Below are 14,566 nucleotides of genomic sequence, written 5' to 3'. Positions count from 1 at the left end.
TTTTGCAATGGACACTAAATGCGGCACGTTTCTACGGCACACAAGGTCAGCTGGGTGTGGTCAAGACGTCCCTCTTTGTGAACCATATGGATTTTAATGACAATCCGATAGTCTCCCATCGTCTGGTAAAATTCCCATTGGATGGAAATCCCGATAGTTCAGCATCAGACCCACACTCCCTTTAAATGCACCTGGTCCCCATTTTCCTTCATAAACAGCAGGTTCAGCTTTCAGCAAAGAGTCATTGTCATAGAGTCATACAGCATGGAAACAGGCCCTTCAGCCCAACCTGCCCAAGCCAACCAACATGCTGCCCCTTCTGCACTAGTCTCACCTGCCCGTGATTGGTCCATATCCCTCTAAACCTATCCCATGCATGTACCTATTCAAATATTTCTTAAATGGTTGATAGTACCTGCCTCAACGACCTCCTCTGGCAGCTTGTACCATATACTTATCACCCTTTATGTAAAAAAAACTTGCCCTTCAGGTTACTATTAAATCTTTCCCCCCCCCACCTTAAACCTATGTCCACTGGTTCTCGATTCCTCTGCTCTGGGTAAAAGGAATCTGCTGGGATTCCAACATCTGCAGACTTGTGTTGGTAATTAAATAGGCTGGTTTGTCTGGGCTAGTGTCCATCGCCTTGAATACTGCACTCATCCAGACCAGCAAAAGGTTACTCCATCACACTCCTGACTCATGCCTTGTGGATGGTGGAAAAGCTATTGTGCACCGGGAGGCGAATTCGTCACTGCAGGAGCCTCAAGCTACCCAAGACGGAGTTGAGGCATAATCTACGGACACAGGATTTAATCAAATTATCTCCGATTCACTCATCTGAGAGGTGGAGTGAGGAGAAGGCTGAGTAAGTGTGGGGGCAAAGGTTTTACGTTAAATCAGTCCTTGATACTCACTTGTCCTCCCATTACCCGAGGTGGACTCTCCAATGCTGTTGGCGTACTGAGCAATCACTGTCACCAGGTATTCTGTTGCAGGTTTCAGCCTTAGCAAAACCGCCCTGGTTGCATCTGCTCCAATGGTAATCTGCTCGAGAACAAAGACATCAACAGAAGAGGCTTACCAAAATGTTGTCTAGATTAGAGGGCTTCAGCTACAAGGAGAGGTTAGATAAACTTTGGATTGTATTCTCCGGATCATTGGAGGATGACTGGATATGACAGAAGTATATAAAATTATGAGAAGCATAGGTAGACAGTCAGAACCGTTTTCGCAGGGTGGAAATGTCCAAGCTATAAGGTGAGAGGGAGAAAGTTTGATGGAGATGTGTGGCTGTTTTTTTACACAGAGAGTGGGGTGGCCTGGAACGTATTGCCAAGGGTGGAGGCAGATACGATAGTGTCACTTAAGAGGCTTTCAGATATGCTTATGGAAGTGCAAGGAATAGTGGCGGAAGTGGCGGCGCCTAACGGCAGCGGCTCGCTAGCAGTCTGTTCGTCTTTTTTCCTTTTTTTTTTTGTTGTGTGTCGGTGTTGGGATGGTTTTTGCATTTTTTTTGGTTATGTATGTGTGGGGGGTGGTGGTGTGGGTGGGGGGTGGCGGGGGGGTGGGGGAAACTTTTCTCTTCCTCACGGCGCGGGGTGCGGCTCGGCTGCGGGGCCTAACATCGCCCGGTGCGGCTCGGCCGCTGGACTTAACAGTGCCCGGTGCAGCTCGGCCGCGGGACTTAACATCGCCCGGTGCGGCTCGGCTGCGGGACTTTACATCGCTGGTACGGCTCGACCACGGGACTTTTCATCGCTGGTGCGGCTCGGCTGCGGGACTTAACATCGCCCGGTGCGGTTCGGCTGCGGGACTTAACATCGCCCGGTGCGGCTCGGCTGCGGGACTTTACATCGCTGGTGCGGCTCGACCACGGGACTTTACATCGCCCGGTGCGGCTCGGCTGCGGGACTTAACATCGCCCGGTGCGGCTCGGCTGCGGGACTTTACATCGCTGGTGCGGCTCGACCACGGGACTTAGCTGCGCAAGGTTTGGTCGCGGGGCCTTTCATCGCCCGGCTCGGCCGCGAGACGTTTCAGCGCCCGGTGCGATTCGGCCGGGGGGACTTCCATCCCCTTGCGGGGACTGTGCGGGTCGGTCGGGGACGAGCTGTCTGTCCGTGGGCGTGGGGAAGAGAGTGGAAGTTTTGTTGCCTCCATCACAGTGAGGGGGTTTTGGAGTCACTGTGATGGACGTTTGTGTTGGGGCTATGTGTCTTGTGTTCTTTTTTTCTATGACTGCTATGTAGTTTCGTTCGGTACTTTGGTACCGAACGACAAATAAGGCTCTGTTATACTGTTATAGAGGGAGATGGATCATCCACAGGCAGATGAAATCAGTTTAACTTGGTATCATGTTCAGCACAAGCACTGTGGATCGAAGGGCCCATTCCTGTGCTGCATTGTTGTATGTTCTATGTTCCATGGACTTGGTTAACTCATCGATCTAAACCAGTAGTTCCCACCACCAGAAGAATAATGGGTTTTGGTACATGACAACACCACCACTTAGAGATCCGTCTCCAAGTCACACACCATCCAGGCTCGGAAGAACATCAGGGAATATCAGAGGGAATGGAGAAAACATGGCAAAAGATGGAGTTTGGAGAGAGATGAGGTGGGAGTAAAGTGAGAGGAGGGGAAATGTTCCAAAAGGAGTTTGCAATCTTTGAAGTCTGAAGAGGATCTTTTGTTGGAGCAACAAATGTAGTAAAGAATAAAGTGAAACTGTGGACCACAACAGCTTTCAGATATAGTGACTCGGTGTTGCTGTTTCAGAGTGAGGTTGAGAGTATGTATTTGCTGACGTTAGATGTAGATCCTGGGATGTGATAAGAGCCACGATTGGAAAAACACTGGATAGTTTGAATAGAGTTGTGATCATAAGTGGAACTGACCCAAAGAGAGTGATATTTCAGGCAGAAATCATGTGGCTACATTGGAGCAGGAGTTGGTTTGTTAAAGAAAGAGATGAGGCTGTGGAAGTGATTTTCGGTCAAGACCTTATCAAAAACAACGAGGGAAGCATATTATTTATTTTCTAAATGGAGAGAGAATCCAGAAATCGGAGGTGCAAAGGGAGTGTTGGTGCATGACTCCCAAAAAGTTAATTTGCAAGTTGAATTGTAGTAAGGAAGGCAAATTCAATGCAGGCATTTATATCAAGAGCACAGGAATACAAAAATAGAGATGTATTGCTGAGGCTCTATAAGATGCTGGTCAGGCCGCATTTGGAGTACTGTGAGTAAATTTGGGCCCCATATCTGAGGAAGGATGTGCTGGCTCTGGAGAGGGTCCAGAGGAGGTTTTCAAGAATGATTCCAGGAATGAGCGTGTTAGCATATGATGAGCATTTGACAGCACTGAACCTGGAGTTTCGAAGGTTGAGAGGGAACCTCATTGAAACTTACAGAATAATGAAAGGCATAGATAGAGTGGATGTGGAAAGCATGTTTCCACTGGTGTGAGAGTCTAGGACCAGAGGTCATAGCTCAGAATTAAAGGGAGCTCTTTTAGAAAGGAGGTGAGGAGGAACTTCTTTTGTCAGAGGGTAGTTAATCTGTAGAACTCATTGCCACAGATGGCTGTGGACACCAAGTCAGTAGATATTTATAAGGCAGAGATCAACAAATTCTTGATTAGGAGCTGTGTCAAGGGTTATGGGGAGAAGCAGGAAAATGGGATTAGGAGGCAGAGATCAGCTATGATTGAATGGCAGTGTAGACTCGATGGGCAGAATGGCCTAATTGTACTCTTATAACTTGTGAACGTGAAGCAGAAAGCATTGAGATTGACAGTAAAGAAACAAATAAAAATCCCATAACAAAGATGTACAGAAGTTCTTCAAGATCGGCACACCTGAATGAAAAGTGGCAATGAACACAACAGTAATTAAAAAGGAAAAAAATCCTGCAGATGCTGGCCAGGACTTTATTCCTTGGAGTAAAGGAGACTGAAGAATGATCTTATCTGAGTAACGTCATGAAGAACCATATTTTTGCACCTCTGCAATTCCTTGCGGTCTTTGGCAAAGTTGCTGCCAAACCAAGCTGTGATGTATCCTGCTAGGATACCTTAGATATTGTTAATGTACACCACTCACCTCTTGGAGTTCAGCTGAGATTGGAAAGCCCAAAGCGTTGAGGGGAGTGTACTGAACTTTGTAGCCAGTCACAGGCCCCACTGCCGCAGTCCAGCGAATCCGCATCGACTCAAAACCCTTTTCGCTGAAGATTAAATTTGTGGGACCACCAGGTATTTGGGTAGCTAAGAGCAATAGCAGAGAAATAATCAGTATAATAGCCAATTAACCTACAAACCCGCACGACTTTCGGATGAAACCAGAGCACCCAGAGTAAACCCGTGCGGTCATAGGGAGAACTGCAAGCTCCATACAGACAGCAAGTTCGAGGTCAGAATCGAACCTAGGTCTCTGGCGCTGTGAGGCAGCAGGTCTACCAGTTGTGCCACTGTGCCACCCCTTCATTAGCAAAGAAAGATGGTGGGCGATGTTGTACATGATCAACGTCAATGATGACGACTCTCTGTGCCAATGCTTCCCAACCTTTATCCATGAAAGTTGTTCAATTACAATATAAATGCAAGTTATGTGTTGCATATGTGCCTGTGATGTCATGGCAAGTGAGATTTTCATGGGAGCTGTACCTCACCGAACCTGTGCAAGTGACAACAAACCCTAACTTAACTTTGCTTGACTTGAGAAAGCCCATCTCGATCTAACTGCCAGTAAGCAATGAGAATCCTAGCCAATGTTCTAGTAAGAATGTCATATTGCAAGTAGCTGAAAGATATCCAAAAGGCCCAGAACATATTGTCCTTCTTACTCCTCAGTTCTCCCAGGGTGCCGCCAGTGGTGGAACAAACCCTCTTGGAAATCAGCGGTGTCAGAGTCCGTAGGATTTTGAAGTCATTCACAAAGAACGAATAATCCTCGGTAGGTGTTGAGGTGATATCATCGAGTTCCTGCTTATCTGCATTCTTGATCCCTGGAGAAGTGAACATTGAACCGTTAGCCTCATTACTAGCACCAGTACCAAAAATTGCTCCTCATTTCCAATGCACGAACATCACCCAAGCAAATGGACAGAGGACGTACCGACTGCAAACAACTTAACATCTTGGCTCCGTAACTTCAAGGCTGGTTGATTCACGTTATCTTGAGACTTTCCATCGGTTATCAGGATGGCGATCTAAACAAAGAATTAAATCAAAAAAGGTCATGGTTAAAGACACTTTTCACCTTTGCTCCATTGTTTGGTTTAGTTTAGTGCTTGGTATCTCAAGGTTTGTTGCCACACCTAAGCAGATTTGGCATCCTACCAGCAGAGGCGACTTCATCCAGGTCCATTACCTTCTAATAGACTGAGAGACAATGGGGCCTTTTCCATTGGGACTCAACTCTGAGATCGCCGTTCTTTTAGTGTGTTCCCTGGCAAAGGACATGTGCCCAAACCAACAGCAACTTCCCTTGCCTCAATGGCTGCCCAAGCATGGGACAAGAAGGATCTAACATCCAAAACAAAGGCAACTGGTTGCCATTGCGTCCCTCAGATTTGTTCCACCCTTTAATGATCTGTATCCCAACTCTAACTGGCTTGGAGGCACAAGGAACTACAGATGCAGGTTTCCAATATGACACAGAGTGCTGGAGTAACACAGTGGATCAAGCAACATTCTGGAAAAGATGGATAGGTGAATGGAGAACATGAATTGCAGACCTACTATGGATAGATGATGTTTCAGGTTGGGACCCTTCAGTCTGAAGAAGGGTTTTCTTGACCTGAAATGTCACCTATCCATGTTCTCCAGGGATGCTGACTGACCTGCTGAGCTACTCCAGCACTTTGTGTCTCCGAACTGGTTTGGCTGCATATCCACTAAGCCAGCAACATGTCCATTGATCTCAGATTAATATTATTGATTGATCCAAGACCTATGTTCTTTGGGGGGGGTTCCACATATCTACCCTATGCATGTGAAGTTTCTCCCATCCTCACTGCTGGATAGATTGGCTATCATCATAAGAGTGGACCAGACCACTCCACATATTGTCCTTGCAGGGGAAGGAGGTGGATGGAGGGGATATGCCAGATGTTATTCCACGCGGTTGTCTGGACCCTGCACGATTACGCCCATCATAAAGCAGAAGAAAGATGCAAAAGATTTACTTGTATAACCAGAAAAAAGTGAGGCCCTATCTCCATTATTACTCTGTTTACCTCTTCCATTCCAGTAATATTCATCAAATATTCCCATCACATTCACTGAGCAAAAAGTGAAGAGTTTGGGGCCCTATACTCCAGAACGGCTGAAGATTAACCTCTCGTTCACAGGTCCTAACACCCTTCCTAGAGTGTGGTAATGCCACATTAAAACACGAGAGATATTTAATGGAAGACAGCCTTGCGATGAAGATGTTTCTCTCACCTACCTTGGGAACATTGCGCCTCAATTTGGGAGATCCAAAGAAGTTGTCAGCGACGTACTTCAGCCCAGCCCCTGTCCTTGTGTTGCCGCTTTTGTAACGCAGATTGCGGACTGCATTCAGTGTTTGGAATCCTGTGCTATGATCTTGAAATGAGAACTCAATCCTTTGAAGAGAAACAGAACACTGAGCCAGGTTGAGAAAGGCTTTGAGTTACTGCTGAGAGACATCAAAGATTAGATGCTTGGACATAATCACGGCGGGTGCGGGTAAATAGGGTGCAACCAGACATTTATTCCCATTCCCCTCCCCACTTTCCCCCATATTTTCCCTTCTCTCCATGGCAGCCTTTTGTGCAATCGTTACCATGGTGAATATAATTTAACACACTTCCCATGGTCCCTCGCAATGTTTGCATGCAGCTGCTAAGGGGAATCATGCAGCTTACACTTCAAGGGGGGAAGAAACTGATGTAACTTTAGGGGTGATCCTCAGATCCAGCATTAGCTGTACATGCACAACTTATAAGTGAAAAAGTGTGAAAGCACATACCTCCAGATTCAGGGACAGTTTCATCCCAGCTGTTATCAGGCAACTGAACCATCCTATCAACAACTAGAGAGCAGTCCTGAGCTATTATCTACCTCATTGGAGACCCTCAGACTATTTTTAATCGGACTTTACTAGACTTTATCTCCCTCATTAAAATGAATAACAGGATAAAGTTATTCCCTTTTTCCTGTAACTGAACACTGCGGACAGCTCGATTGTAAACATGTATAATCTTTCCGCTGATTGGATAGTATTCAACAAAAAACCTTGCACAGCACCAAAAACTTTTCACTGTACCTCAGTACACGTGACAAGAAATTAAACTAAACTAAAGATAGACACAAAAATGCTGGAGTATTGTGAGTTACCCCAGCATTTTGTGTCGTCTATCTTTGGTGTAAACCAGCACCTGCAGTTCCTTCTTGCACATCTAAACTAAACTAAACCCAATTTCTCGACAGTAAAACTTCCTAGCCAAACTATCCTTGGGGGTTAAAATGACTCATTCAGGCTCACATTGGCCTGAACAATATCATCAGTTTCAAAAGGAAATCATTCATTATCATTCAGTAACCATGCAATCCCCAAAGCCCAAAAGCTGAGAACGGCTGGTTTCTCATTTATGCTGACTCAGCTTTTTCAGATCTCAGCGGGACTGAGTGTGTGAACTGCCATTTCATTTAGTTAAACCAGCTTGCATTCTAACTTGTACACTCATGTGTGAATGTCCCTGATACTGGTAGCCAAAGCGATGTCAGGACAGATGTAAAGTTCATTATGGCAACTTTGACAGGTGTTGGACCAGATATGTGAAATGGGTTGATGCAGTAACCAGTGGGTGAGAGATTTGCAAATATCTGAACTGCAAAAACATCTGCCATGTCAGGTAATTATTAAAGCATATTTCACTTTGAGGCAAATTTTAAAAGATGGAGCAGTGAAAGGGCAATTCTCTCTGTGTTCGAACTAAAATTCTTTACCAAATTAATTTATCTGCCTCTTCTGGGAGCAAACTGTCCATGTTGGCTGATGATAGCTGGACTTCTAACACTGGCTGTATTTTAAAGGGGATGAACTGACTTTGAAGGTCTTTGGGATATCCTGGTGATGAGACAGGAATAATGGAAATAAAATGTTTTCCTTTCATGGAATAGCATGCACAAAGAATCTGAAAGATGGAGGAGTAGAAATATTAAGTAAAATGCAGACACAAGGAACTGTACATGCTGGTTTACAAAAGAAAGACACAAAGGATTGGTGTAACTCAGCGGGTCAGGCACATTGTGCATTTCCTCGTGCTCCAGACATGCTGCCCGACCTGCTGAGTTACTCTAACACTTTGTGTCCTTTTTCAAATGATATAAAATACTCCTGATTCCTGATGTATTCGGCTTCCTTTGTCCAATGTTCCATTCACCAGTCATCAATCTGCTTGCTGGCCAAGACTGACCGCCAATTAAGCAGCATCTTAATCATTTTGATATTTCCTTTTCGATTCCCAAGACATCCCACCCCGTTCCAAACTCCAGCTCTTCGATATTTTCACATCTCTGTGTTTTTCCAGTCTGACCTGTTGAGTAACTCCAATCTTAATCATTCCATCATTGGTGGCCGTGACTGGCAACCATTCCTTAAGCCTCTCCATTCCTCCTTTAAGAAGTTATTTGAGCAAGCTTATGGTCATCCAACTCATTAGTTTCTTATGCGGTTTCATAATCCACCACTAGCAAAAACTGTCACGGATCACTTAATGTACCTGCTAAGGCGAAGGAGGCCTTTTAGCCCATCAAGTCCATGCAAGCTCACAGCAGAGCAATCTCTTCAGATCCCTTTCATCTCTAACCCCCTTCTCTCCCTCTGCATTACAGTGTCCTAAGATACATCTGGCACATGAAAGGACATGGCCAGTGCGGATGTAGATATGTAGGGTGCAACCAGGCACTTATCCCCAGTTCATAACAACATAGAATAGTACAGCACAAGAACAGGGCCTTCGGCCCACTATGTCTATGCTAAACATGATGCCAAGACCATCTCTTATCTACCTGCGCATAATCCATTCCCTGCATATCCATGTCTTATCCAGAAGCCTCTTAAATGCCACTATCATATCAAAATTACAGAGTTGTGGATGTAGCCCAGACCATCACACAAACCAACCTCACTTCCATTGACTCCATCTACACTTCATTCTGCCAAGGCAAGGCCAGTGACATGATCAACGATCAGTCTCACCCTGGTCACTCCCTTTTCTCCCCTCTCCCATCAGGCAAGAGGTACAGAAATTTGAAAATGCAGACCTCCTGATTCAGAGACAGTTCCTTCCCAATTGTTATCAGGCAACTGAACCATCCTCTCACCATCTAGAGAGTGGTCTGACCTCCCACCTACCTCATTGGAGACCTTGGAACTATATTTAATTACACTTTACATTGCACTAAACATTATTCTCTTTATTCTGTGTACACTGTTTATGGCTTGATTGTAATCATTTATAGTCTTTTCACTGACTGGATAGCATGCAACAATAAAGCTTTTCACTGTACCTCGGTATACGTGACACTAAACTAAACTGTACATACAGATTATTTAATTCCCTTTTTGCATGTATTCCCATCCAGGGAATACACTCCAGTGTCATCAATTCTTCAGACCACATTCCCTTCATGCACAGCTGGCTGCTGACAACTTGGGTTCCAGCCTTTGTCCCTGGCATTACAAGTATTGAGCAGCATCTTACCTGGGATCATCGCTGTACTGGACAAGCCCGATCCTTACTGCACTTTGACCAATCACATTTGCAAACGGTTGAATGGTTGCTTCGATAAAGCTCTTGACTTGTTGAAACTTGACCCTCCCGATGCTTGAGGAGCCATCTACGAGGTAGACAATATCAGCTGCGTGGACGTTTTTGCATATTACTGAAATGCAAGGAGACATGCGTTAAAGCGAGAGACTGGATTGGCGTTAGCATTCCCTAGTGCAGTCAGATTTTTGCTTCAGTTCGTTTTAAGAGTCAAGGGTGTTTTATTGTCATATGTCCCAAAACGGAAATTCTTACTTGCAGCAACAAGTAATTCTTACTTGCAGCAACACAACAGATATGTAAGCATAGTACCCTGTAAACATCATGATATACAAAAAACTATATAAACAAACAGTATTAGTGCAAAAACTAAAACAATGCTCCCAGCAGTTGTGGGGGTATGTTGGTGCCAATAACATAGCTAAGAAAAGGCATGAGGTACTGCAACAATAGTTTTGGGAGCTGTGTGAAGAGCGGTACTCAAAGGTTGTTGGATTGTTTCTAGTGCCATGAGCTAGTGGGTATAGAACTAAAAGAATGTGTGACTCAGGTATGGTGCAGGGAGATGGGCTTTAAGTTCCTGGATCTCTGGAACCTTGTCAGTAGTAGACGGGATCTGTGCAAGCAGGACATGTCACTTCTTAACCAAAACTGGATCAATATCGTTCCAGATGGTTTGTTGGTGCTGTTGGGCAAAGAAACCAGAGATGGAACAGATATGTAGGCAGATATATGAGAAATGCAATAAAAATAGGGTTATATTACAGAGATTTTAATTTCCTGAAGATTAACTGGGATTGCTAGCGTAAAAGGTTCAGAAGGGGCGGATTTGTTTGAGGTATATACGGAGCCAAAAGGTAGAGTGGTCCAAAGTGAATATTTTTCATCAGCACTCAGAGGAAATGGACTTTGTTGTTTGTTAGTAAAGGGGAAGATTAAATTCTAATGTATGTCTCAATAAAGAAAAAGGAGGTAGTTGATGCCTCAGCATGCTGAAGGGTGGATGAATCCCCAGGGCCGAGGATACTATGGAAAGCAAAGGAACATGTTGCCGTAGCCTTAACTGAGATTTTAAAATCCTTGTTCGGAGTGGGATTAATGTGAATGAGTGCCCAATGGTCAGCATGGATGTGGTGGGTCAATTGGCCTGTTTCCATGCTGTACGTCTTAATACCAGAGGGACCTGGAGAAGTGGATACAATTATGATTTTCAAAAAACATTTGGACTGACATAGGGATAGGAAGGGTTTTGAGGGAAGTGGACCAAATGCAGGCAAATGGGATGAGCCCAGAATATAAATTTGGCATGGACAAGGGCTATATACAGGTGAAGGGCCTGTTACCATGCTGTATAGCTCTATGATTCTATGGTACAGGTAACACCTACAACAATCCACATTCCCACAGACCTGTGACTATGTGTGTACATGTCTATGCCTAAGTGTGTGCATGTGCATTACATGTACACATTCAAAAATGTTTTGTGATATACACATGGATGCAGTTTTACAGGAGACTCGTCCCATTATGGGTATAGCTTTACCAGGGTGCTGCCTGAATTCGAGGGTTTCAGCTACAAGAGGATAGGTAAATGTGGATTGTTTGCCGGATCATCTGAGGTTGAGGGGAGACTTGATAGAAGTACATAAAATGATGAGAGGCATAGATAGGGTATTCAGTCAGGACCTTTATCCCCAGGTAAATATCCAACAGTAGAGGGCATAGCTATAGGTAAGGTGAGCGGGGCAACGTTTCACGGAGATATGTGGGGCAGGTTTTTTTTACACAGAGAGTGATGGGGGCCCGAAACGCATTGACAGAGGTGATGGTGGAGGCAGATACAATGGTGGCATTTAGGAGGCTTTTAGATAGGCACATGAAAATGCAAGGAATAGAGTGGTATGGATCATGTAAAGGCAGATGAGATCAGTTTAACTTGGTATCATGTTCGTAACAAACATTGTGGGCTGAAGACCCTATTCCTGTGCTGCACTGTTCCATGTTCTGCGTTCAATTAACCTAGGCTGAGCTTTCAGCATCAGTATTTGTTCCCACTGACAATACAACCCTCCATCTGCCAGCAGTGTCAATAGTCAAACAGCTCCGCCGAGTCTGGCTTTATCCCCGTCCCAAATCTTTTACCAATGACGTCGCAACCCACGTTACCTTTCTGTGCTTGTCCCAGTGAGCTGGTGAGGAACAAAGCCTGGATGGTTGCAAGCAACAAGAGAGATGTTTCCATTGTCTGTGTTTGAAAAGGTAGAGAACAGAGTGTGCGTTAATGAAGGCTTCCCAACCACAGGGCAAACCAGTATCACAGTAAACACACTTCCTTAGCACAAACTGCATGTTCACTGCAGTATGGATATCGGGAACAGAGAAACAGCCTCTGCAAGCCTCTTGCACCTGATCTGATCATAGCTGATTTGTAAAGTGTTGAAGAATACTTTGGTACACAAAAATCACTCCTGACGGTAACTTCGGAACTGGTTTCCAGACCACAGAGTATTTATAAAGCTTCTTCAATGTAGTAAACAGTTCCAATGAACTTCTCAGGAGTGCTAACAGGAAGGTGGTGACACTTGGGTACTGCCACAGCATAATCTACTATTCTTACACTTTTCTACTTATGTATGATTGTGCTTGGGTGTAGGAACATCTTTACTGAACTGTATGAAAAAAAACATGAAATTTCACTTCACCTAGGTACATGAAACAAAAAAGTACCATTGAACATATGGGTCGCACAGTGGCAGAGTTGCTGCTTGACGGCGCCAGAGACCCCGGTCCGATCCTGACTATGCGTGTTGTCTGTATGGAGTTTGTATGTTCTTCCTGTCTATATGGACTATAAGCATTCGCCCCATGACCCCGTGGGTTTTTTCCAGATTCTCCAGTTTCCTCCCACACTCCAAATGCGTACATATTTGTCGGTTAATTAGGGTCGCTAAAAATTGTGGATTATCCCTGGTGTGTAGGATGGTGCTGGTGTACGTGGTGATCGCTGGTCGGCGCGGACTCTGTAGGCCAACTGGCCTGTTTCCACGCTGTATCTCTAAAATCTAAAATAAAGAACCATAAAGATATTCTTTCACACTCAGACACAGGAGACAGCAGGCTACATTGTTCAAAGAGAATGTTTCCCAAGAGCTTCCTGAAGGACAGGACTGGAGTCACTGCAGGAGGGTTGTCTCAGGACACAAGGGCACACAAAACGATTTGCGATGGGCAACATTATTCACAGAGGCTACCATAATAATAATTACCAAGAGCGAATAAACAAAGCTTATCACCAGCTCTAACCTTCAACCACTAACTTCACAGCCCTGTCGTTTTCCCCTTTGACTGAAAACATTATAACTAATAAATAAAGGTGTTCAAACCAGCTGAAAAAACATAGATTGTTCTAATGCCCCTATAATCTTTCTCCTGGGAGCCTGGCAACTGTATTCAGTCATTTCTGTAGATTTCCAGGACATTCCTTGAGGATTGACAATCCTGTAGACCTTAGTTGCCAGAAGCAGAAATGTTCTCCCCAGAGTTAAAACAACCCATTGCTTAGTCAGAGACAGGAAAAACAAGCTATCAGGACTATCTTAGGAAAGGTCTTAATCGCTTCACAGCCAAAGGATGGATTTTGAAAAGTATTCACTATCCTCAGAAAAAAACGGCAATTGGTGCTGGACTAACTCAGCAGGGTAGGCAGCACCTCCGGAAAATATGGATAGGTGACGTCTCAGGTCGGGACCCTTTTCAGACTGATGTTTTGGGCTGGGACCTTTCTCCAATCTGAAAAAGAGTCCCGACCCGAAATGTCAGTCTGAGAAAGGGGCCCGACCAGAAATGTCACCTAACATGTTCACCAGAGATTTTACCTGTCGTTAGTTCCTTCAGCACTTAATGTCTCTCCTTGTATCTTCTGTTCTTACTGGCATATGAATAATGTCAGAATTGCAAGTTTAATTTTGGCACATCTGGAGAACAGAAGAGTTCTTTGCTTTTGATGGGACACCGTTCCTCCCCCCCCCCCCCCCCCCCCCCCCCCCCCCCCCCCCCCCACCACCGCCACCCACCCACACTAGCCCAGCGGACTGGAGAACAGACAGCGATATCTAAAGTGAGAAACAAGATGTGGCCTTGCTGGGACTTAACAAGCTGTGGGAGGAAGGAATGATTCCTGGAAGTTAAGGAGCTTTACAGTGATTTTGGCAATTAATATTTTTTGGTTTTTAAACTTATTGAGTTTGAGGAATAGTCGGAGTGATTTTAAAAGATTTAGGAATACCAGTTCTAGCTAAGCCTGGGGCACAACTAAAGTAGCTGGCTAATTTTCTTTTCCTCATTATATTTGTGGAACCAGTTTAGTTTCATATGACATGGAGGACACTACAGGCTGCCTTGTAAAAGTGGCCAATATAATCAAAGACTTGTCCCACCCTTGTCATTCCTTCTTTTCCCGCTTCTATTGACACAGATCCTGAAGATACAGAATCTTGAAAGCATGCACCATTAGACTCAGGACCAGCTTTTCCTCTTATATTATCTGGTTTCTAAACGTCCATAAGCTAGGGTACCGTCCAATTCACCTCTACCACTTTGCAAACACTGGACTTTGTCTATGGAGCTGGTGCGCTACAAAGCTGAGAACCGTATACTGTACTCTGTATCTTCCCAATTGGTCTACTTACGTACAGCAGTGCATGTTATATGTAAACTCAGGAATGAAATATGCTGCAGGGTGTTTATTACGTGCTTTCAAA

The 14,566-nt window shown here is 44.7% G+C and overlaps 1 long non-coding RNA gene across 1 annotated transcript; it reads right to left on the bottom strand.

Annotated features, from left to right (window-relative positions):
- Positions 1-4,984: 4,984 nt before the first annotated feature.
- On the bottom strand, positions 4,985-6,518 carry LOC144601676 (uncharacterized). Its single transcript, XR_013548340.1, has 3 exons — positions 6,455-6,518; positions 5,120-5,213; positions 4,985-5,009 (listed from the first exon to the last, which is right to left on the bottom strand). It is a non-coding gene; the product is annotated as an uncharacterized LOC144601676 (long non-coding RNA).
- Between the last annotated feature and the right edge of the window lie 8,048 nt (positions 6,519-14,566).

Source organism: Rhinoraja longicauda, chromosome 17 (genome assembly GCF_053455715.1).
Source record: "Rhinoraja longicauda isolate Sanriku21f chromosome 17, sRhiLon1.1, whole genome shotgun sequence".
Lineage (NCBI taxonomy): Eukaryota > Metazoa > Chordata > Chondrichthyes > Rajiformes > Arhynchobatidae > Rhinoraja > Rhinoraja longicauda.
This window is presented reverse-complemented; position numbering and strand designations above follow the sequence as displayed.